At 49.2% G+C, this 26300-nt stretch overlaps 1 long non-coding RNA gene across 1 annotated transcript in view; it reads left to right on the plus strand.

Annotated features, from left to right (window-relative positions):
* The window catches only part of LOC141073990 (uncharacterized), a 344900-nt gene that overhangs the window by 89639 nt on the left and 228961 nt on the right, over positions 1 to 26300 (plus strand). The window lies entirely within an intron of this gene.

Consider the following 26300-nt stretch of genomic DNA (forward strand, 5'->3'; position numbering starts at 1 on the left):
CATTCCTCATGTTTGCTGACAAAAGGATAAAACTAAACTTTATTAATTCCAAATGTAAAACTATACCCATAATTCAACCCTGAAGTTTAGTCAGTAGGTGACTAATAGAAAAAAACATTGTTACATAGTTAGCAAGACTGAAAAAAGACATTTCTCCTTTCAGTTCAGTCTATATTGTCAGAATGAATCCCCAGATCTAGGTCCTAAAGAACCTAATCACTGTAAGATACAATATTGTTGTGCTCCAGGAAGACATCCAGGCCTCTCTTGAACCCCTCAACTGAGTTTGCCATCACCACCTCCTCAGGCAAGGAATTCCAGATTCTCACTGCCCTAACAGTAAAGAATCCTCTTTATGTTGGTGGAAAAACCTTCTCTACTCCAGACGCAGAGAATGCCCCCTAGAGACCATCACCTTCCTTAGTATAAACAGATCCGTGGAGAGATATTTGTATTGTCCCCTTATATATTGATACCTGTTTATTAGATTGCCCCTCAGTTATCTTTTTCTGCACTAAATAATCCTAATTTTGCTAATCTCTCTGGGTATTGTAGTTCACCCATCCCCTTTATTAATTTTGTTGCCCTCCTTTGTACTCGCTCTAGTTCCATTTTGTCCTTCCTGAGCACCGTTGCCCAAAACTGTACACAGTACTCCATGTGCGGTCTAACCAGAGATTTGTACAGAGGCAGTATAATGCTCTCATCATGTGTATCCAGACCTCTTTTAATGCACCCCATGATCCTGTTTGCCTTAGCAGCAGCTGACTGGCACTGGCTGCTCCAGGTAAGTTTATCATTAACTAGGATCCCCAAGTCCTCCATGTCAGATTTACCCAGTGGTTTCCCGTTCAGTGTGTAATGGTGATATTGATTCCTTCCCTTCTTCCATCTGTAGCAAAATACTATCTTCTCTTGTATTGACTGCTTTACATAGTTTTGCATCATCTACAAATATCGATATTTTACTATGTAAACCTTCTACCAGATCGTTAATATGTTGAAGAGAATAGGTCCCACACCGACCCCTGCGGTACCCCATTGGTCACAGCGACCCAGTTAGAGAATATACCATTTATAACCACCCTCTGCTTTCTATCACTAAGCCTGTTACTTACCCATTTACACACATTTTCCCCCAGACCCAGCATTCTCATTTTGTGTACCAACCTCTTGTGTGGCACGGTATCAAATGCTTTGGAAAAATCAAGATATACCACATCCAATGACTCACCTTGATCCAGCCTATAGCTTACCTCTTCATAAAAACTGATTAGATTGGTTTGACAGGAGCGATTCCTCATAACCCTATGCTGATATGGAGTTAAACATATACCCCACAGTTCAGTATAGAGGGTTATGTGACGTATACACACTCCCTCTCCAAGTCTCTCATTTCTACTTGCTTGATCGTCCTCACTAACGGCGACTCATCAGGAGATTATTTAGTATTGACCTATATTCAAGCGGGACTAGACGAAGAAAATCATCTATCATGTTATCTGAAACAGTCAGAAAACTAGCCACATAATGGCAGACCCCAGACCTCAAACTATATACTTCGTAAGTTTATAATCCACTCCAGTGTCAGGAATAAATAGTATGTGAAAATACAGTATATACCGCTAAGGGAATACTTTACTTTCAGTGATAATTTTGTTCTGGCCCCACATGAGGAGAATGGAGGTATAGTTGATTGGGGCTGGGAGAGATCCCTACCTTCCGTTTCCTCAATGGAGAGTAGACAGGACCATTGTTGCTGTTTTGCTGTTCATGCGTCCAGAGAGATGATACACACCAGATATTGTGAAGTCCAGACTTGTTTATTGGAAATCTGGACATACAGCATATAATTGGTAATGCAGTACTTCTCCAGAAATGGAGGTGTAACAACCCAAGTGATACAGCGATGTGTGTGCAGCAAGGTGTGTAGCAAGTTGATAGCAAGATGATTCAGCAAAATTGAGCAAATTGTGAGTTGTCAAAAAAACTGATGCCTTTCACAGCCTGGTAAGCCTGTCTCTCCCAGGAGAAAAATAAACTAGTAATGGCCACCGGCAGGAAGAGAAGGAGTCAAATGACCAAGAAGTTGAAGGCATGTACTAAAAATAATTAGCTGCAGTCTGCTATACAAAAAAAGGACAGCAGGTGGCAGCAGACCAAATGCAAAACTGAACACAAAGAATGGTAACAATACAATTATATAAGCATACAATCATAACCTTCGATGGAACAGCACACTCCCTGTCTGAAATTCCGTAAGGGATTTTACTATATTAATGTTTTTTGTTTAAGTAAAGTTCAATAGCCTAGAAAGGAGACACAAATATGCATGCAATAATGACAACTTCAAAACGAGGTAGATGACAGTCAGTTCCTGAGACAATCCAATGATACCCATCTTCGGATCGGAGAAGCCGCACTAGGCCAAAATGTCTCCGATCCAACGGTAATCCAATGGATGAAGTAGTAGGGCAGTGTTCTGTTCGTGGTTCATCCTACTGGAATGTCCTCAATTGGTAGTATCAATATAAGCTCGTGGATTGGCCTCTAAAATGTCTTAGGCTCGCCTTTCCTAAGGACCTTCAGCTCCACCTTCCGGACCTTACTGTCTTGACTAGGAAAGGTCCTTGAAACGATTCCCATAGGCCAGTTGATCCTTCGGGCTTGTTGTTCTTTCATTAGTACCACGTCTCCTTTCAAGTTCGGTTTATTCTGTCGCCATTTTCTTCCTTGGAGAGTAACGAGATATTCCTTTCTCCACCGGTTCCAGAAGTAATCAGCGAGGTACTGCACACGCTTCCACTGTTTCTGGTAGGTGTTTGCGTGAGTAAACTCTCCACTAACTGTTAGCGGGTTCCCAGTCTTTTGAGTGAGAAGAGTAGCTGGCGTAAGAATGGTCGGTTTTTCGGGATCCATGGACACTGGGACAAGTGGTCTTGAGTTGATTATGGCAGAAACTTCAGCCAGAAGAGTAACCAAGGTCTCATGCGTAAGCCTTGAACAATTTACGTCCATAAACATAGAGTTCAGGATGTTGCGTGAGATCTTGATCATCCTTTCCCAGGAACCTCCCATGTGAGAACTATGCGGAGGATTAACGATCTTTCTGCCAGCTGATCCTGAATTGGCTTGATGTCAATATCCAGCTCTCGACATGTACCGATGAAGTTGCTTCCGCGGTCAGACCTCAACTGTTTCACCGGTCCTCTGATCGCTAGAAACCGCCGGAGGGCGTTGATCTGACTGGATGTGTCCATAGACTCTTACCTCTATGTGGACGGCACGGACACTCATGCAAGTGAATAGTATAGCCCATCGTTTGCTGTTGGCATGGCCACCTCGAGTTCTGCATGCAGATACCATCCATGGCCCAAAGACATCTAGGCCAACGTAGGTTAAAGGCGGTTCGGCACTCAATCTGTCAAAGGGCAAGTCGGCCATTTGTTGATGTACCTGTTTTGCTCTGGTTTTCCGACATTGCACACAGCGATGTAGTGATCCTGCTACACGTGTTTTCATATCTATGATCCAAAGACCTGCAGACCGTAACTTGCCTTCTGTGATCTGCCTGCCTTGGTGCTTGGTTTTTTCATGAAAGTGCTGGATCAGTAGATCAGTGATATGATGTTTACTGGGAATGATGCAAGGATGTTGCTGTGAAGCCGCAATCTTGGCTTGATTTGAACGACCACCGACTCTCAGCAAACCGAAGCTGTCCATTACTGGATTCAAATGGGCAATGGGGTGTTATGATGAGTCACCGAAGGAGGAAAAAACAAAATACCAGCTAAGTCCAGAAAAACCAGAGAGGTTGGCAGCTATCGGATTGCAGACCCCTGAACCTATCCACAACAACTAGCAGTAGCCGTGGGGGGTTCCTACGGTGCCCTAGACCCCTCGATCACATCCGGGGAACTATATAGCCTAAAGACAGAAAGGGGAAAACTAAACTGCCCCAGAGCAGACCCCAAAGCAATAGGCAGCCCCCAACATATAATGACGGTGAAGCAATATGAAAACACTAACACAGATAGAAAGATAGGTTGAGCAAATGATGGGGCCCAAGCTAACTACATAGGACAGGATAGGAAAACTGCTGTCTGCCATCCGCAAAAACCCTATCAAAATGAGCCAACCGACTGATAGGAAAAACAGGCCCTGAAGTCGCTAGGCTTCAAAAGACTATATCAGCACTCAGGTATATTCTGAAGACAGAGCAAAAGATCAACAGATCAGAGACAAAAATGGAATTCAGCTCACCCCCGGCCGGGGATGGCAGAACTCCCAAAAAACAAGGCAAAACAAAAACAAAACTGAAGATTACAAAGAGCAGAAAAACTTAGCTTTGAGATGCAGGAATCAGACTGGACTCCAAGAATCCAGCAGGAAAATCATCAGCCAGGAAGAAGGGCGTCGGCAGCCTTATAGCCAGTCCTCAATTCCAGCCACCCAGTCATCATCTAGCTGCCCAGGTGTTTGGTAATCAGCCTCACCACCTTCCTTCACCAGAGGAGGAGTTCATCAGACCTCAATGGTGAAGGGAAAAATGAACTCACAACAGTACCTCCCCCTTGAGGAGGGGTCACCGAACCCTCATCCATGCCACCAGGGTGATCCGGGTGAGCCCGATGAAAGGCACGCACCTATCTTTCGGCATGAATATCAGAGGCAGAGACCCAGGTATTATCCTCCTGACCATAACCCTTCCACTTAACCAAATAATGGAGTCTCCGTCTAGCCAGACGGGAATCCAGTATCTTCTCTACCTCATATTCCATGTTACCTTCAACCAATATAGGGTCAGGAGGTGCCACCACAGGAACTACTGGTTCAACAAACCTCTTCAACAAGGACTTATGAAACACATTATGAATTTTAAATGTGACAGGAAGAGCCAACCGAAAAGAGACCAGATTAATAATCTCCAAAATCTTGTAAGGTCCAATAAATCTAGGCTTAAACTTAGGAGAAGCCACCTTCATAGCGATATTTTTTGATGACAACCAAACCATATCACCCACCTTAAACTGGGGACCAACGGTCCTACGTCGGTTGGAAAACCGCTGGGCCTTTTCCTGGGAGAGAGACAATTTATCCACTACTTGGTCCCAGATCTGGTGCATTCTCTCCACCACAGTGTCAACACCTGGGCAGGCAGAAGGCTCCACCTGCCCTGAAGAAAATCGAGGGTGAAAACCAAAGATACAAAAAAAAGGTGACATCAAAGTGGCAGAACTAGCTCTATTATTTAAAGCAAATTCGGCCAAGGGCAAAAATGAAACCCAATCATCCTGATCGGCAGAAATAAAACATCTCAAATACGACTCCAAAGTCTGGTTTGTTCTCTCCGTCTGCCCATTGGTCTGAGGGTGAAACGCAGAGGAGAAGGACAACTGAATTCCCAGCTTGGAACAGAAAGTCCTCCAAAATCTAGACAAAAACTGAACTCCTCTGTCAGATACAATGTTCTCAGGAATCCCGTGCAAGCGAACCACCTGTTGCAAAAACAAGGGCACCAACTCAGAGGAAGATGGCAACTTAGGGAGTGGTACAAGATGGACCATCTTAGAGAATCTATCACAAATCACCCAAATAACAGTCATTCTCTGAGAGACAGGCATATCAGAGATAAAATCCATTGAAATATGGGTCCATGGCCTCTTGGGCACCGGCAAAGGCATCAACAAGCCACTAGAGCGAGAACAAGGTTTAGACCGGGAGCAAGTCCCACAGGACTGCACAAAATTCCTGACATCATGAGACAAGGCGGGCCACCAAAAAGACCGACTCACCAGATCTCTAGTACCAAAAATACCTGGATGACCAGCCAATGCAGAGCAATGAACTTCAGACATCACTCTCTTCCTCCACTGGTCAGGAACATACAACTTTCCACTGGGACAACGCTCAGGTTTGTCCTTCTGAAACTCTTCCAGAGCACGTCTCAAATCGGGCGAGATGGCAGAAAGAACTACCCCCTCGCCTAAGATGGTAGCAGGCTTAGTCACAACAGGGGAATCAGCAAGGAAACTCCTAGAAAGGGCGTCAGTCTTGACATTCTTAGTGCCCGGAAGAAAAGAGACCACAAAATCAAAACGTGTGAAAAACAAGGCCCACCTAGCCTGTCTAGGATTCAAGCGCTTGGCCGACTCCAGCTAAATCAAATTCTTGTGGTCAGTAAGGACCACGACTTGGTGTTTGGCTCCCTCCAACCAATGTCTCCACTCCTCAAATGCCCATTTCATGGCCAACAGTTCCAGATTCCCCACATCATAGTTACGTTCGGATGGGGAGAACTTTCGGGAAAAGAAAGCACAAGGATTCATTTTAGATGTCACAGGATCTTTTTGGGACAACACCGCTCCTGCACCAATCTCAGAAGCGTCCACCTCCACCTGAAACGGGAGTGAGACATCAGGTTGCCACAAAACCGGAGCAGAAGTGAATCTTCGCTTCAGCTCCTGAAAGGAAGAAACAGCCTCCGGAGACCAATTCAGCACATCAGCACCCTTCCTAGTCAAATCCATCAATGGCTTGGCAATATCAGAAAAATTAGCTATAAATTTCCGATAAAAATTAGCAAAACCCAAAAACTTCTGGAGGGCCTTCAAAGAAGTGGGCTGAACCCAATCATAAATGGCCTGTACCTTGGCCGGGTCCATTTCAATAGTTGACGGAGACAAAATAAATCCCAAAAATGAAATCCTCTGTACCCCAAAAAGACATTTCGATCCCTTGACATACAGGGAATTCTCCCTCAAAATCCGGAACACAGTCGAACATGTTCCACATGAGAGTCCCAATTCTTGGAGAAGATCAAAATATTATCCAGATAGATAATCAAAAATTTATCCACGAAGTGTCGAAATATATCGTTCATGAAGCACTGGAAGACAGAAGGGGCATTAGTGAGCCCAAAAGGCATCACCAGGTACTCAAAATGTCCCTCCGGAGTATTAAACGCCGTCTTCCATTCATCCCCATGCTTAATGCGAATAAGATTATACGCCCCCCTGAGGTCAAGCTTGGTAAACCAGCAAGCACCTTTAACTCTGGAGAATAGATCAGAAATCAGGGGTAACGGATACTGATATTTAACAGTAATTTTGTTGAGGGCACGATAGTCAATACAAGACCTTAATGAACCATCCTTTTTAGCCACGAAAAAAAACCCAGCACCTAAGGGTGAAGAGGATGGTCTAATATGACCCTTCTCCAATGCCTCCTTAATATAGGATCGCATAGCCTCGTGCTCGGGTACAGATAAATTGAAAAGCCGACCCTTGGGGAATTTACACCCCGGGTTCAGCTCAATTGCACAGGCATAACTCCTATGAGGAGGCAAAAACGCAGACTCATTCTCACTAAATACATCATAAAAGTCAGCCAAATAGTCAGGAACATCATGCGACTGGGGAGAGGTGGAGAAAACAGGAGCATCACTAAGGGCACACTGACAACCCCAACTCACCATAGACAAAGATTTCCAATCCAGAACTGGATTATGGATTTGCAACCAGGGAAACCCAAGAACAATGGTATCATGCAAATTATGCAACACCAAAAATCTGCAATTTTCTTGATGGTCTGGGGCGACCCGCATTACCACCTGGGTCCAAAACTGAGGTTTATTCTTCGCCAAAGGAGTAGCATCAATACCCCTCAAAGGGATAGGCGTCCGCAGAGGTGTCATAGGAAATCCACAACGTTTAGCAAAATCCAAGTCCATCAGGTTCAGAGCTGCTCCTGAATCCACAAAAGCCTTGGCGGAAAATGTGGACAGGGAGCAGATCAGAGTAATTGCCAGAAGAAACTTAGGTTGAACACCACCCACAGAAAACGTGTGTGCACAACGTTTCTCTCATTTAGGACAGACAGAAATAATATGCGAGGCATCTCCACAAAAAAAAACACAGCTTATTACGCCTTCTGAACTCCTGACGTTGCGCCCTAGACAAAACTCTATCACATTGCATAGGTTCAGACATTTGTTCAACAGGTGGCAACATCTCTCGTATAGTTTTGCGTTCACATAAACGCCGATCCACCTGAATGGCTAATGACATAGAATCGTCAAGACCAGAGGGAACAGGAAATCCCACCATAGTATCTTTTACAGTTTCTGACAAACCCTTCCGAAGAGGGCTGCCAAGGCACCATCATTCCAGGTAGTAAGGACCGCCCACTTTTGGAATTTTTGACAGTACAACTCTGCCGAATCCCGACCCTGGCTTAATGCCAACAGGGTCTTTTCAGCCTGATCAATAGCATTAGGTTCATCATACAACAACCCCAAGGCTTGAAAAAATGCGTTCACATTATTCAGAATAGGACCATCAGGTTTCAAAGAAAACGCCCAATCCTGGGGATCGCCGCGCAGCAAAGAGAAGACAATTTTAACCTGCTGTGCGGAGTTCCCCGACGAGTTAGGCTTCAAGGCAAAAAATAATTTACAATTATTCTTGAAATTCAAGAATTTAGACCGATCCCCAAAAAACACATCAGGAGTGGGAATCTTTGGTTCAGCAGCATGTGAATGAGCAAGATAGGCGGAAATTCCCCATACTTCAGCAGCGAGCTGCTCCACACGATCAGACAATTGCTTCATCTCCATTGAGAGAAAAATTCCCCCTACGGCCTCAGAGATATAGAGGAAAAAATATGCACACAAAAAAAAAAATTCTGACACTTTTTTTTCCTTATTTTTTTTTTCTTTTTACAATTCTCTCCTGCTATTGAGTACCCTAGGATCTGCGGTATGGCAGGTGATTCTGTTATGATGAGTCACCGAAGGAGGAAAAAACAAAATACCAGCTAAGTCCAGAAAAACCAGAGAGGTTGGCAGCTATCGGATTGCAGACCCCTGAACCTATCCACAACAACTAGCAGTAGCCGTGGGGGGTTCCTACGGTGCCCTAGACCCCTCGATCACAGCCGGAGAACTATATAGCCTAAAGACAGAAAGGGGAAAAACTAAACTGCCCCAGAGCAGACCCCAAAGCAATAGGCAGCCCCCAACATATAATGACGGTGAAGCAAGATGAAAACACACAGATAGAAAGATAGGTTGAGCAAATGATGGGGCCCAAGCTAATTACATAGGACAGGATAGGAAAGCTGCTGTCTGCCATCCGCAAAAACTCTATCAAAATGAGCCAACCGACTGATAGGAAAAACAGGCCCTGAAGTCGCTAGGCTTCAAAAGACTATATCAGCACTCAGGTATATTCTGAAGACAGAGCAAAAGATCAACAGATCAAAGACAAAAATGGAATTCAGCTCACCCCGACCGGGGATGGCAGAACTCCCAAAAAACAAGGCAAAACAAAAACAAAACTGAAGATTACAAAGCAGAGCAGAAAAACTTAGCTTTGAGATGCAGGAATCAGACTGGCCTCCAAGAATCCAGCAGGAAAATCACCAGCCAGGAAGAAGGGCGTCGGCAGCCTTATATCCAGTCCTCAATTCCAGCCACCCAGTCATCATCTAGCTGCCCAGGTGTTTGGTAATCAGCCTCACCACCTTCCTTCACCAGAGGAGGGAGTTCATCAGACCTCAATGGTGAAGGGAAAAATGAACTCACAACAATGGGGCTTTTCAGAGGGATCTGATGTTTGTGGTGTAGGCATTCCCATTCAGTGCTGAATACGCTCTGCTGGACGTATTATAAGGGACTCACAGTAAGAAATGTCCTCAGCAGAGAGTGGTTTATGGCAGACGTGCCAACCGCAACAGTCTTTGTCTCCACGTGCGCTGTGATAAGATCTTGCAATGTGGACTAACCTTGCGATAGTCTTGACGAGTCTTATGCAATTGGAGAAGCGTTCAAAGCGCTGGCAACCGAGGCTGGAGGTTGGTTTAGTGTTCGTCGCCAAAGCACTGAGCTCGGAGCGAACTTCTGGATCACCATCCGGATCCTGGATGCTGAAGACTTCCTGGACACGTTCGCTTCCCTTCTGTTCCAACAGAAACTTAGGACCTGAAAGCCAAGAAGAGTTAGCAAAGGACCTTATAGACATAGGTCTAGTGGCATGGTCAGCTGGATTAAGTTCAGATGGGATATAGTGCCAATGTTCAGGCTTGGAAGACCTCCTTATTCTTTCGATGCGGTTACTGACATACACATAGAAGCGCCTTGTTTGATGGAGATGTAACCTAAGACAACCTTACTGTCACTGTAGTATTGTACGTCGTCTATGTTGGTGTCAAGCTCGTGCTGTGCTGTATAAAGTCTGCGAGTTCTACTGCAAGCACGGTCGCACAGAGTTCAAATCTGGGAATAGTGTGGTCAGGGTTGGGAGCCAACTTAGCCTTGCTGAAGACGAACCCAACGTGATCTTGATTGTCGGGTCCCATCACCTTCAGATAGGCAACTGCTGCAATGGCCTCCGTGGATGCATCCGAGAACACATGGAGTTCCTTCCTAGTGCTAGCAGCAAGTGAGGTTCTGGCGTAGCATCTCGGTATGTGGATCTCATCAAGGCACACAAAGACTGCTTCCAGGCTTCTCATTTTGGTTCCTTCTCAGGAGGGAGTGGGGCATCCCAGTCCTTGACGGTTTCAGAAAGCTGTCTCAGAAGGGATTTACCTTGTATGATAATTGGTGCTATGAACCCCATTTGGTCGTATAAGCTATTCACCACTGACAGGACACCACGTTTAGTGAACGGTTTGTCTGCACAGTTTATTTGAAAACTGAAGGTGTCGACTGACAGGTTCCACCTCAAGCCTAAGCTTCTCTGCACAGATGGACAGTCTGGTCCCAGGTCTATGTCCTTGAATCCTGGTGCGTGATCACTTGAATCAAAGGCTCTCATGACAGCCTGGCAGTTTGAAGCAATTTTGTGCAATCTAAGCTTAGCTTGGTACAGCATACCTTGGGTCCTCTTGAGTAGATCGATAGCCACTTCTTCTGGGGGTAGGGATTTTAGTCCATCATCTACATAGAAGTCTTTCTCTACAAAGTCTCTGGCATCTGTTCCATATTCGGTCTCTCCTTCTTGAGCGGTTCTCCGCAGGCCATAGGTTGCCACTGCGGGGAAGGGCTGTTCCCGAATACGTGCACTCATGCGATACTCCACCATCTCTTTGCTGGGGTCATTGTCCTTGTACCACAGGAACCTGAGGAAATTCCTATGGTCCTCTCTAACTATGAAACAGTGGAACATCTGTTCAATGTCGGCGGTGATGACAATGGGCTCTTTCTGGAACCTCATCAACACTCCGACTAGGTTGTTTGTAAGATTAGGACCCGTGAGGAGGACATCATTGAGAGATACGCCTTGATGTTTGGCGCTTGAATCAAAGACAACTCTAATTTGCTTAGGTTTCCGTGGGTGATATACTCCAAATGAGGGTAGGTACCAGCACTCCTCGTTTGCCTTTAAGGGAGGCGCTGGCCCCGCATGGTTATTCCGGAATATCTTGCTCATAAAGGTGACAATGTGTTCTTTCATCTCCGGTTTGTTGCTAAGTGTGCGCTGGAGAGAGCTGAATCTGGACAAGGCTTGTTCACGATTGTTCGGGAGTCTTACCCTGGTAGCTCGGAAGGGTAGGGGAAAAACCCAGTGATTGGTCTCGTCCTTAAGGAACTCATTGTCCATTATCCTGACAAATTCCTTGTCTTCCATTGATGGGGCTACTTTGTTGTCATCCTTAGTTGTATGAAACACTGATCTTCCCAAGTCGTCTGCATAGGGAGAAGGAATGACATCAGGCAGCTGTACAGGATCTGGAGGCTTTTTTTTCACATCATAGTGATGAGGGCATGGCTTGCAGAAAGTAGTTCGTCCGTCTCGGCGTATGTAGGTCTTAAAGGCATTGACTCTTGTTCGGTCCAAGCACACATTTCCTATGATTACCCACCCCAAGTCGAGTCTCTGTGCGTAGGGGGCATAGTCGGGACCATTGCACTGTTGTCGGACCTTAAGTATCCTTAAATTGCCTCTGCCGAGCAGAAGTAGGATTTCAGCATCTTTGTCCATAGGTGGGATAACGCTGACTAGGTGCCTTAGGTGTGGTTGGTGGAACGCAGCTTCTGGGGTAGGAATCTCATCCCTTTAACTGGGTATTTGGTCGCATTCGATTAGCGTAGGTACGGGTATTTCTACACCTTCGTTGACAGGAGAAGCAATGAAACCTTGTGCCCTCTTGCTGCTAGTTTCTATGCGGCCTGAACAATTCTTCAGAGTATAGGGCGTTGCTGGTTCCTTGATTCCAAAGGCTTCAAAGAACTTAGGTCCAGCTAGAGATCGATTGCTCTGATCGTCAATGATGGCATACATTTTTACTGCCTTCTCTGATTGCCCTTCTGGATAAGCTCTGATTAGGCATATCCTGGCACAGAATTCATCACTTTGGCTCTCCCCACATACCTCTGAGCATGAGCAGGAGACAGCCGTGGTAGAATTGGCTTTATTCTGTGGCTCCCCGCCATGGCTTGTAGCCGGACTAGAGGTAACTGCGACTGCTGGATCGCTGGTGGCTGAGGTTGGATGCAAAGCTGAAGGGTGTTTGTCACTGTGACACTCTTCACACTTAATAGCAGATTTACAGTCCTTGGCCATGTGTTCTAATGAGGCGCAACACTTGAAACATACCCAAAGTTCACTGAGGATTTTCTTGCGCTCTTGCATGGTTTTGGACCTGAAGCCTCTACATTTGTTCAATGAGTGTGGTTTTTTGTGAATGGGACACTCACGATTGAAAGATTTATCTCTCAATGGAATGGTGTACTGTTTACCGGCAGTTACTGCAGGTGGTGGCAAGTTAGTCTTTCTGATACATACTGCTCCTCAAGTCCTTGCGTCTATGTGAGACGCTTTCATACCTTGATGACAGTGTTGCTGGAGCTGTAGTGTTAGACTCCAGGAAGTCTAGGCTAGGGTCATTCCTCATTTGGGCCTGTTTGTCAACAAACTTGCAGAATTGATTAAACAGAGGAAAGGTGACATCATGTGACCTTTTGTACCTGGAAACGCATACTGCCCACTTCTCTTGCAGACTATGCGGCAGCTTTAAGATGATTGGGTTCATCCCATGGGCAGTGTCCAGGTAGCATAATCCAGACAGACGAGGGTCTCTCTTTGCGAGTTCCAGTTCCATAAGCAGGTCGCTTAAGTCCAGAAGCTTGTGGGCTTCCTTAAGGTTGATCCTTGGAACATTCTGCAGTCTCTTGAACAGGGACTTTTCTATGGCTTCAGCACTGCCATAGGTTCTTTCGAGTCTCAGCCAGGCAGCAGCGAGACCTGCTTCAGCTTGCCCCACGTAGACTGTCCGAATACTCTTGATACGGTTTGTGGAGTCAGGACCCAACCATTTTACCATGAGGTCGAGCTCCCGTTCTGCTGATAGATTGAGGTCAGCAATGGTGGCCTTGAAGGTTGCTTTCCAGGCTCTGTAGTTCTCTGCACAGTTGTCAAACTTTGAGAGGCTGGTGCTGATTAGATCTTTGCTCACCATAAACCTGGCTAACTCGGGCATATCCGATCCTTCACTCCTTGTTACCATGTTAGCTTGTGTTGTCTCTCGGGCGTATAAGCTGTGTGGCGTGGAAGGGTGAATTGTTCCCGAGTAGAATGATGTTGCTGCAGGGTTGAGCTGTGGTTTAACCTCTGGAAATTTCGATGACTGCAGCTTGAACTGTGGAGATGGACTGGAGTGCATCTTGTGGTCGTCTTGTGATGATTGCTGCACCTGAGGGGACACATTATGGCGTTGGTCTTGGGTCTCTGCAGGTGCTGTGGGTAACACTGGCACCGTAAGTTGGGCTGACTGACATTTCCACATTGGTGGGTTGAACGCCGCTGGAGAAGGTGTGTTCTGCAGATATCTGTTTCTGCACGTAATCACTGGTACGGACAGCTGGGTCCTCTTCTTCCAGTGGTGGTAGGCAAATCGGGTAGAGGTTTTGATTCAATGCTTGCTCAAGTATTTTTACTTTGGCTAGCGCGATTTCTTCCTCCATTTCTGTTTGAAGGATCTTTGCTTGGGCCTCTGCTTCTGTTTGAAGGATCTTTGCTTGGGCCTCTGCTTTTGCTTTCTTGGCTTCTGCCTTCTTACTTTCTGCCTCTGCTTTCTTGGCTTCTGCCTCTGCTTCCGCTTTCTTTTCTGTGTAGGAGCGTCTTAGTTTGGATCGCTCTGCGTTTAAACGGGCCTCTAGGATTCTGTCGCTGAGGGCTGAAGTTCTTGATCAGTATGATTTATATGACCCAGCAGAGTGTCTGGATGAGCCTGATCTGTGAGATCCAGCTTCTTGCAGATAAGCGATACAGAGCTCCGCTTTATCTTTGGCGTCTTGCACAGCGGCGCCCTTCTCTCTTTCTGTGGAATCCACTTTGCTTAATTCTGATGAGGCTTCATCAATATTTTAGTCTTTTAGGAAGGCAATGTACCTTGCGGACAGTCTCTTGTATCTTCCATGGGCCGTGTCTAGCCATTTTATAGTGTCCAGTAGACTCGCTGCATCATTTTTGTGGCGTTGGATGCTTGACATGAGGGAGGTGACTCGCTCCCATAGGTAATCCAGGTTGTCATTGAACTCGTCCTTAGTACTGTGATAGTTTTTGACAGCCTTTATGGTTGGTTTGAAGGAGCGTCTTGGCCGTGAGTCTTGGTATATTTCTGAAGCTGGCTCTGTTTCCCCCTCTCCATAATGGACAGTATCGGGTAGTATTTGCTCTGTTTCAGCAGTGGGAGAATGTGCCGGGTCTTTTTTGGCTATTTTGATTTAAGGTGCACTGTCAAAAAACTGAACTTTTGAATTGGGGGCTGGAAATCGCAGTGCAGCTTAGTTAAGACGTCCTGACGAGATCCCCAATGTGTTTTTAGAGAATTGTGGGGTTTTGCAGTCCGACAATCTGCAGCGATGTTGTATAATATACAGACAGTAACTATGCACAATGCGGTCTGGGGTGATGCTGCAGAGTTTCTTAGCAGAGCAGGGCTGCAGTATGTGAACGGGCAGATGGGTTAGAATATAAGGGTGATTTTTTGCCGGGCTTCAAGGCAGTTTTTTGACTGTTTTGTCCCCACATGAGGCGAATGGAGTTGTAGTTGATTGGGGCTGGGAGAGATTCCTACCTTCCGTTTCCTCAATGCAGAGCAGACAGGCTGATGAGTCCTTAACCATGTGAGACCGAGTAGAATGGCGTGGGAGAGCTTAGGTAAAACGTAAAAGGCTATCTTCTCTTGATGTAAGGCTCCGACTTGCAACTCCACTTCTTCAGTGACCAAGGTGACGGTCACCTGTAGCGGTTTGCCATCCACAGTGGCAATCTGAATAGGGTTAGACAGAGTGACTACAGGAATATGGTATCTGTCCACCTCTTCAGGCCGAATGAAGTTACCTGCCGAGCCCGAATCCAGACCATCTCGGATCCACGTCTCTCCCCGGAAACCAAAAGCACAGAAATCGTTAAGGGGTTGAGAGGGATCATCATCACCTAGGGAGGCCTCTCTTACCTGACCCAGGTGGAGTCGTTTCCCTGTCTCTTAGAGCAGGTGCGGATATAGTGTGACAAATCACCGCAATAGAGGCACAGACCCTGTGCCCGTCTCTCTCTCTGACGCAACTCGGCCATTCTAAGGCGATCTATCTGCATGGATTCTACCGAAGAGGGAGGAGAGGACCCGGCCGAACGGGAGCTGGCAGATCGGATGAAAAGGGGAACTGACCTGGTGGACCTCCTGTCTCTCGCTGACTCCCGAGCGTGCTCCAAGAAGCGTACGTCAATGCGGGTAGCCAGCGAGATAAGGTCCTCTAAGGTGGACGGGGTATCTCGACCTGCGAGTTCATCTTTTATTCTGCCTGAAAGACCGCGCCAGAATGCCCCTACCAAGGCCGCGTTATTCCAGCCGAGCTCGGAGGAGACTGTGAGAGAGCCATGATGTAAGTTAAAGAGTGACTCAGTGAGAGAGCCTAACCGACCCGGCTCATCGAAGACCCTACGAAACATCTCAAGGAAAACCGGGAGACTCGAGACTACTGGATCGTCATGTTCCCAGAGCGGATTCAACCAAGACAGGGCCTGTGATGTACAATATCTGCAAGATATGTTTTCTGTTGCAATGTGCTAACAAATCCTCCATCCTAGGACATTGTAAACTGTCAGTAGTAGGAATTCCTTCCCCCCAGGTTTTACCAACCCTGCCACTTCCTCTGGAAGAGCAGGAATGTTAATTAGCTAGACCATCTTCCTCACACCATTTGGCTTCTCTCAGCTGAAAGAAAAATGCGGGGAAAAAGGTCTTTGTTTGAAATAAAACTTTAAGAGCCTGCCCTGCGAAAACCGTACCAAGTAGAGATATGAAAATCATATTTTTGTAACCTGAGCGGTCCCAGCTTCGAGACCGCGTATGTTTCGAAGTTCTACCCTGTCCAGAACATGAGATAGGATTTGCGCCCAAATGGATGGTCATATCGCATAGATGTTTGATGTTTTCTTGATAGGCTCATTACGCTGGGAAACATGATACCACTGATGAGTCCATACCAGCTTCTCCCATAAAGTTATAGCTAATCTAAGTTTTGTAGCCAAAACATAACTCGGATGAGAGAGGAGGGATCAACCCAGAATGCATCTCTCCGTGATGTCACAAAGCAAAGCCTATAAGGCCTTCCCTGGGCAAACCAGCTCAGAACAGCTGCAGAGTCCGTGCTGACAAGAACTCAGATGAGCGGAGAAGTGCAGCTCCGCCTCCACCCACCTTAGCCGCATGGTCTGCCTAAGGAACAATATGGAACTGTGAGTGTAATCTCTTTGTTTTCTCCACTTTTATTTTATACCTGTACTGTACATATTTTATGTCTCAATTTTATAGCAACTTTTATCTGTAATCACTGTCCTCTTTCGGAAAATAAATGAAATAATTATTTAGATCTGTCTCTATGCTCTAAGACTCGAACTATACGCCTTTGATAGATAATCGCTACTAATTCAAGGGGTTTGCCACGGACCCTCTTAATTTAACACTGTGAATTAAGTAACCGTGACTGGTGGCAGCGCGTTGTGTACGGCTATTACGGCTTGCTGGCAGTACAGAAGGGTCTTATATTGCTGAATAAGGGTCTGCGGCCACAGCATTGATAATTCCCTTACTGCAGAAGCCTAATTGCCGGTTCACAACAGGCAGCCCGTCCGGCGACCAATTATCCTAGGTGCAGTTCCCTGACTGACCTGAGGGTAAGGGGGGCGCCGGAGAGCTGCGAGTTCCAAGGTGGAACTGAGAAAGTGGGATATACACAAATCCCCGCAGTACTTGGAAGATTGATAGCAGTGGTGGGGCATCCAAATTAAACTCCCCCTGCGGCAAATTGTAGAGCGAGATTAGCTTGCTGGATATTTTTGTCACATGGTGCCAGTGGTGGGATAACTAAGATAAGCCCCCCTGCGCCTGTGATAGCCGTGTGCCGGCATTGTGTCACGTCCCTCCGTCCGCTGATACACCGGTGTCAGTGGTGGGATTGTGACATAGTGGTGACACAGGGTCCGCTGTCCGTCGCGATTTGGTGGCAGAGGGACCCCCGTTGGTGTCGCCCGTAAGTGGACGAACGGCGGTGGGCTGTTCGTCACATATTGGTGGCAGAGCGGTGGGATAATCCTAGAGCATTAGTGATTTGGTTTGAGCAATCATTCCTCTCACTAAAAACCTGCACGGTTCCTGCGGGAATCCTGCATCATAGGTTTTGGAGAACAGACTCAGTGGTTACTAGTCCTGAGACATTAGTGTGTACTTGCAAGTATCCCCCTCCCGTTTCTTCGTTTTTCTTTTTCTATCTTTTATTTGGCAACCATGGCGGCAAAAGGAGAACCTTGGTACAACCGGCAGACAAAGGAAGTTCTTGCTGCGTTATGCACGTACCAAGGCCTTGACGCCACAAACAAAAACAGAGCTCAAATGATCGCGGCTCTAGTGCAGCTGGACAACGACCAGAATCCAGCGAGCGCAGAAGTTGGCCCAAGTTGCAATGGGGCTGCAGCAGAGGCTCCACTCCTGAGCGCTGGCCCCACATTCAACCAGAACGGGGTGGACCCCTATCTGCAAATGGCCTTGGACGAACTCCCCGCCGAAGACAGGGATGGGCGGGTGAGGCTGATCCAGCAATATCGGCAGGAGGCCCAAGCCGAACGTGAGCGCCAAGCTGAGGCTGAGAGAGCAGAGCAGCGAGCCGAGAGGGAGGCGCAGAGGGCCCATGAACTGGAGGTACTCCAGCGGGGTGGGAATGCCCCCACAGCCCGAAGCAGTGAGCCCAGCAGCGTCCAGACTCCTAAACCCCGGCCAGAGCATTTTCCCGTGATGGAAAAGGATGGGGACTTGGACACATTTCTGCGAGCCTTTGAGAAAGCCTGCAGACAGTACCAGCTGCCTAGAGACCAATGGGCAAGGTACTTGACCCCAGGGCTAAAAGGCAAAGCCCTGGAGGCATTTGCTTCTCTTCCGCCAGAAGCCGATGACGACTATGACGCCATAAAGCAGGCGCTGATCGCCAAATACCGGCTGACACCTGAGGTATACCGAAAGAAGTTCCGACACCTCCAACGTGGCCCACACGATAGCTACAGTGATGTGGTGCAAGGACTCAGGACCCACTTTGACCAGTGGATCCATGGACTGTCCGTTGAAACCTTTGAGCAGCTACGGGACCTGATGATCAAAGACCAGTTCCTGCATCTCTGCCCAGCTGAGGTCTGACAGTTCATCCTGGACCGCGAACCAACGAACGCGAACAAAGCGGCGCAGATCGCCGACAACCACGAGGCCAACCGGAAGCCCGAGACGCGGAGGCCAGTCGCCACCAGCTGGAAAGGGGGTAAGCCAGCAACCAACCCCAATGCCCCAGCTAGCCGTCCCTCCGGAGGCCCTGTCCCTGTTGCCAACAACAGGCCGGCTACTGACAGTCGCCTGTGTCACCACTGCCAGCGGCCTGGTCACTTCTTTTACACCTGTCCGAATAGGCCGAAGAACCCCCCAGCCAAGGCCCCCGGGCCCAACGCCTCTGTTCTTTTGGTGGGAGGTGTGGTTGGGAGGGCTGACGACAATGTTCAACCTGTTCAGGTGGGGGCCCGTCTTGCTACAGGCCTCAAGGACACCGGGGCTGAACGAACCCTCATCCGTCCTGGACTGGCGGCCCCTGAAGAGTTTGTTGAGGGGAAAACCCTGACTGTCACCGGGATTGGAGGCACCCGTTGTCCCTTGCCGGCACGAGTTTTTCTTGACTGGGGTGCCGGGAGCGGGTTGAGGGAGGTGGGAGTGTCTGAAAATTTGCCCACTGATGTTTTATTGGGGACTGACTTGGGGAGGATGGTTGCATACTATGTCCCTGACACCCTTCCCCAAACTGATAATAAGGGTAACGTTAACCCTGATGATGATGATGATGATGACGGGAAACTGAATGTGTTACCTGCTAATGCCTTGATGAGTAATGATGCAACTAACAACCATTCTTTCCCCAGGTACGATGCTGATGCTGATGTGAATGTACCAAAGCAAACTGATAACCATTCTTCTCCTAGGAAGGATGATGATGATGTTGATGTATCTGTGCCGACTGAACCCGTTAACCCTTTCTTTGAAGCGGTAGATGTGTCCACAGGTACCGAAGTGCTCAGCCCCGTCACTCTGCGGAGTGAGACGGCTGAGGAACCCCTGGCAGGAGTAAGCAACGGTGCTCAAGGAAATGGGGAGGTGCATGGGGACCATGAGGAAGGTAATGCCATGCAGCTGACCAGTGCCACCGAGGAAGGTAACTGGCCCATAAGTAGCACTGCTCCTGAAGTGTTGGGGGTGGATGGGGAGGTAGAGCCCAGGGCAGCACCAGCTGGTGGGTCTGAAGAAATCCCCAGGGAGACAGCATACATAGCAGCTGTCACACGCAGTCAGAGTGCCCAGATCGCAGGTAACGCACTGTCTTCTGGACCCTCTGCTGCTACAAGAGAGACTGAACCAGAGGTGAACCCAGAGCCGGTTCCAGAGGGTCCCAGTAAAGAGGGGACCCTGACGTCACTTCTGGCAGCCTCCAGCATGGAGTTCCAGGCTGCTCTGCACTCAGATGCCAGCCTGGAGAAATTGAGAGGTCTCGCCGAGACGCCCACCTCCAAGTCTGATAAGGAGAGGGTGTTCTGGGAACGAGGAAGGTTGTACCGGGAGACAGTACCCGGAGATCCTAAAAAGGAGTGGTTGAGGGAAAGACAGCTGGTCGTCCCCTATCAGTTCAGAACTGAGTTGTTGCGGATTGCCCATGAGATTCCACTCGCTGGACACTTGGGGATCAGCAAAACAAAGGCACGGCTGTCTCAACACTTCTATTGGCCCAAGATGGGGACAGATGTAACACACTACTGCCGCTCCTGTGCCACCTGTCAAAAAGTGGGTAAGGCGGGGCCTGCTCTTAAGGCTCCCCTTATTCCTTTACCGGTGATAGAGGAGCCTTTCCAGAGAATCGCGGTGGACATTGTCGGACCGCTGTCCATCCCCAGCAGCTCCGGAAAGCGATACATTCTCACCGTGGTAGACTACGCTACCCGGTACCCAGAGGCAGTAGCTCTGTCTTCAACCAGGGCAGATAAGGTGGCTGACGCACTGGTGACCATCTTTTCAAGAGTAGGATTTCCCAGGGAGATGCTTACCGATCAAGGGCCCCAATTCATGTCTCGCCTAATGGAGGCTCTCTGTGAGAAAATGCAGGTGACGCACCTGGTATCGAGTCCGTATCACCCACAGACTAATGGTTTGTGTGAACGCTTCAACGGTACCCTCAAACAGATGCTCCGCATACTGGTTGAGACCCAAGGGCGCGACTGGGAGCGGTACCTCCCACACCTGCTGTTCGCTTACAGAGAAGTTCCGCAGGCCTCGACCGGGTTCTCCCCCTTCGAGCTCCTGTATGGCAGGCGAGTCCGGGGACCCCTTGGGTTGATAAGAGAATCCTGGGAAGATGAGCCAAACCCCACAGAAGTGTCCATCGTGGATTATGTCATGCGCTTCCGTGACAAGATGCAGACCTTGACGCAGTTGGTGCATGACAACATGACGCAGGCTCAGGCTGACCAGAAGCGCTGGTACGACCAGAACGCCCGGGAGCGGACCTACCAGGTGGGTCAAAAGGTGTGGGCGCTGGTCCCTGTACCAACGGATAAGCTTCAGGCAGCCTGGGAAGGCCCGTACGTCGTCCACCAACAGCGCAACCCGGTCACCTACGTGGTCACGCTTGACCATGCTCGGGGTAGGCGCAAGGCCTTTCACGTCAACATGCTGAAGGCGCACTACGAACGTGAAGCTTGCGTCCTACCGGTCTGCAATCTGCCAGAGGATGGGGAGGAAGATTCCCTCCTGGACATGCTGGCCCAGGCCAAGGCCAATGGGTCCATTGAGGACATGGAGATAAGTGGTTCGCTCACCGTGTCCCAGCGGTTGCAGTTGATGGCCACCCTGGAACTCTTCCGGCCCGTGTTCACCAACCGTCCTGGGAGGACGGAGTTAGCGGTTCATGAGGTGGACACCGGGAATCATGCCCCATTACGGCGAACACCTTATCGGATCTCTGAAACGGTGCAACAAGTCATGCGCCAAGAGGTCGATGAGATGTTAAGGCTGGGAGTGATTCGACGGTCAAAAGGTGCGTGGGCTTCACCTGTAGTCCTCGTGCCTAAAAAGGATCGAACCACCCGGTTCTGCGTGGACTACAGGGGGCTCAACGCCATCACAACCTCTGATGCCCACCCGATGCCGCGCATCGAGGATCTGCTCGAGCGGTTGACAAACGCCAACTACATATCCATCATGGATTTGAGTCGGGGATACTGGCAGATTCCCCTGAGCCCTGAGGCGCAGGAGAAATCCGCCTTTATCACCCCCTTTGGACTGTACGAGTCCACGGTCATGCCCTTCGGCATGAAGAATGCCCCTGCCACTTTCCAGCGGATGGTCAACCACCTGCTTCGGGGACTGGAGGAGTACGCGGTGGCGTACTTAGACGATATTGCCGTCTTCAGTTCCACCTGGGAGGAACACCTTCAGCACCTCCAGGAGGTGCTCAAGCGTCTTCACCAGGCAGGCCTGACCATCAAGCCGGGGAAGTGCCAGATAGGCATGCGCAAGGTCCACTACCTGGGGCACCGGGTAGGCGGGGGTTCCATGAGTCCGGAGCCAGGAAAAGTGGACGCAATCGTGTCCTGGCCCACCCCCAGGACCAAGAAACAGGTGAAGTCCTTCTTGGGCACTGCAGGGTACTATAGGCGGTTCGTACAGGACTATAGCGCCCTTGCCAAACCCTTGACTGACCTCACCAAGCAGAGGCTACCCCAAACAGTCAACTGGACAGATGACTGTGAGGCGGCTTTCCAAGCTTTGAAAGCAGCCCTGTGCAACTCTCCAGTGTTGAGAGCAGTCGACAGCAGTCGCCCGTTTCTGGTACAGACCGACGCCAGCGAGTTTGGCCTCGGTGCTGTGCTTAGCCAGGTCGACTCGGGGGACCAAGAGCACCCCGTGTTGTACCTGAGCCGGAAACTTTTGCCGAGGGAAGTGGCATACTCGACCATAGAGAAGGAGTGTCTGGCCATGGTGTGGGCACTGCAGCGTTTGCAGCCCTACCTGTATGGGCGCGCCTTCACGGTGGTAACCGACCACAACCCTCTGAGCTGGTTGCACACAGTGTCCGGAACCAATGGAAGATTGCTCCGCTGGAGCCTTGCTCTTCAACAGTACGATTTTACTGTAAAACACAGGAAGGGCAGTGAAAACGGCAATGCCGATGGGTTGTCCCGCCGGGGCGAACCCGCTGAGGTGCGCATGGCCGATTACCGAGAGGTAATGCCTCCTTAGCGCCCTCTTAAGGGGGGAGGTGTGATGTACAATATCTGCAAGATATGTTTTCTGTTGCAATGTGCTAACAAATCCTCCATCCTAGGACATTGTAAACTGTCAGTAGTAGGAATTCCTTCCCCCCAGGTTTTACCAACCCTGCCACTTCCTCTGGAAGAGCAGGAATGTTAATTAGCTAGACCATCTTCCTCACACCATTTGGCTTCTCTCAGCTGAAAGAAAAATGCGGGAAAAAGGTCTTTGTTTGAAATAAAACTTTAAGAGCCTGCCCTGCGAAAACCGTACCAAGTAGAGATATGAAAATCATATTTTTGTAACCTGAGCGGTCCCAGCTTCGAGACCGCGTATGTTTCGAAGTTCTACCCTGTCCAGAACATGAGATAGGATTTGCGCCCAAATGGATGGTCATATCGCATAGATGTTTGATGTTTTCTTGATAGGCTCATTACGCTGGGAAACATGATACCACTGATGAGTCCATACCAGCTTCTCCCATAAAGTTATAGCTAATCTAAGTTTTGTAGCCAAAACATAACTCGGATGAGAGAGGAGGGATCAACCCAGAATGCATCTCTCCGTGATGTCACAAAGCAAAGCCTATAAGGCCTTCCCTGGGCAAACCAGCTCAGAACAGCTGCAGAGTCCGTGCTGACAAGAACTCAGATGAGCGGAGAAGTGCAGCTCCGCCTCCACCCACCTTAGCCGCATGGTCTGCCTAAGGAACAATATGGAACTGTGAGTGTAATCTCTTTGTTTTCTCCACTTTTATTTTATACCTGTACTGTACATATTTTATGTCTCAATTTTATAGCAACTTTTATCTGTAATCACTGTCCTCTTTCGGAAAATAAATGAAATAATTATTTAGATCTGTCTCTATGCTCTAAGACTCGAACTATACGCCTTTGATAGATAATCGCTACTAATTCAAGGGGTTTGCCACGGACCCTCTTAATTTAACACTGTGAATTAAGTAACCGTGACTGGTGGCAGCGCGTTGTGTACGGCTATTACGGCTTGCTGGCAGTACAGAAGGGTCTTATATTGCTGAATAAGGGTCTGCGGCCACAGCATTGATAATTCCCTTACTGCAGAAGCCTAATTGCCGGTTCACAACAGGCAGCCCGTCCGGCGACCAATTATCCTAGGTGCAGTTCCCTGACTGACCTGAGGGTAAGGGGGGCGCCGGAGAGCTGCGAGTTCCAAGGTGGAACTGAGAAAGTGGGATATACACAAATCCCCGCAGTACTTGGAAGATTGATAGCAGTGGTGGGGCATCCAAATTAAACTCCCCCTGCGGCAAATTGTAGAGCGAGATTAGCTTGCTGGATATTTTTGTCACATGGTGCCAGTGGTGGGATAACTAAGATAAGCCCCCCTGCGCCTGTGATAGCCGTGTGCCAGCATTGTGTCACGTCCCTCCGTCCGCTGATACACCGGTGTCAGTGGTGGGATTGTGACATAGTGGTGACACAGGGTCCGCTGTCCGTCGCGATTTGGTGGCAGCGGGACCCCCGTTGGTGTCGCCCGTAAGTGGACGAACGGCGGTGGGCTGTTCGTCACAGGGCCTCTCCCTCCAGATGGGACATGATGAAGGCCACCTTGGCCCGGTCCGAGGGATATTGCTGCGGCAACCATTCAAAGTGGAGGCTACACTGATTTAAGAACCCCCTACAGAGCTTGGGATCCCCGGTGAAGCAAGGCGGTTTGGTGAGGCGGGGCGTCGGGAGAGCTGTAGACGCGGGAGGAGGAGTCGGGGCTGCAGTGACAGCCTGGAGGGCCAACAAGCGGCTGTCAAAGGAGGCCATTTAAGACAAAATGTGGGCTTGCGTATCTTGTTGCTGACCCAGCTCCTGTTGGAGACTGGCCAACTGGGAGGCATTTCCAGGATCGGCTACCTGCAAGGCAGACAAATGGGTGTCCATAGACTTCATGACCAACATAATGCATCCCTGATTCTCCTGCAGGAAGCGCAACTCTTTCTGGGAAGCAGCCGTAGTACCGGCAGAGTCCATGGCCTGATTGTACTGTTAGCATGGGGGGTCTGGAACCGGAACTCCAGGAGTGGACCCTCTGAACCGTGGCACCGAGGGGCCTCAGGCAAGCTGCCAGGTGGGACCGACCCCTATACAGCGACCGTTAGGAGCAGGCCCAGGGGTTTGAGTACCACGGTAGCCGGTACCGAGAGGAGCGTCTCAGGGTGGACCGGAGTAGGACTGTGTGCCTGAAGTATAGAATGACAGAGCTGGAACCAGGAGGCAGGATTGGAGTGAGACAGTAGACTGGAACGAGGAGGGATGACAGGAGTAGGAACACAGGAGAAAGGATGGGAGGAGGACGGAAGGACAGAAGCTGGAAGGAACTGGAACACCAGAGGCAGGACTGGAGTAGGATGGCAAGACTGGAGCAGGATGGAACAGGAACACTGGAGGCAGGACTGGAGGAGGATGGAACAGGAACACCGGGGGCAGGGGGCAGGACTGGAGTAGGACGGCAGGACTGGAGCAGGATGGAACAGGAACACCGGAGGCAGGACTGGAGTAGGATGGCAGGACTGGAGCAGGATGGAACAGGAACACTGGAGGCAGGACTGGAGTAGGATGGAACTGGAACACCGGAGGCAGGACTGGAGTAGGATAGCAGGACTGGAGCAGGATGGAACAGGAACACCGGAGGCAGGACTGGAGTAGGACGGCAGGACTGGAGCAGGATGAAACAGGAACACCGGAGGCAGGACTGGAGTAGGATGGCAGGAACACCGGAGACAGGACTGTGGAAGAGAGCAAGGAACCCGGGTAGCAGGACTGAGAGGCTGCTGCGGAGAGCAGGCGAGAACGGAACTGCAGGAGCCGAGAGCACACGATACAGCGAGGCCAGTGTGCTAGGAAACACAACAATCAGGCACCTCCCTAAGGGGGAAGTGGCCTGATATGCTCCTGTCTGGTCTGCCATTGGTTAGGGAGGTGCTTCCGGGTCACGGCATAGCCGGAGCACAGGAAGCCAGAGGGAGGCACGGCTGCGGCCTATGGCGCATGCGCATAGCATGCAGGGATGGCATCGGCCGCGAGTCCGTCACAGGTGAGCGCCGCGACCGTCGGAAGGAGAGAGGCTGCGGCGAGGGAGCGGAGGCCGGCAGCGGCATGGGAGCAGAGGCCAGGTGAGTATGACGGAGCAGTGTAACAGTATGATTGGTAATGCACTTCTCCAGAAATGCAGGTGTAACGACCAAGGTGGTACAGCAGGATGCAGCAAGGTGAGCAACGGATTTGTATGTGTGGTCAAAAAAATGATGCCTTTCACAGCCTGGTAAGCGTGTCTCTCCCGGGTGAAAAATGAAACTAATAATGGCCACCAGCAGGAAGAGAAGGAGTCACTGATCAGGAAGTAGAAGGCATGTACTAGAAATAATTAGCTGCAGGCTGCAGAAAAATGACAGCAGGTGGCAGCAGACCAAATGCAAAACTGAATACAAA

The sequence above is a fragment of the Dendrobates tinctorius genome, unplaced genomic scaffold, assembly GCF_039654945.1.
Source record: "Dendrobates tinctorius isolate UK_male_01 unplaced genomic scaffold, ASM3965494v1 ptg000321l, whole genome shotgun sequence".
NCBI lineage: Eukaryota > Metazoa > Chordata > Amphibia > Anura > Dendrobatidae > Dendrobates > Dendrobates tinctorius.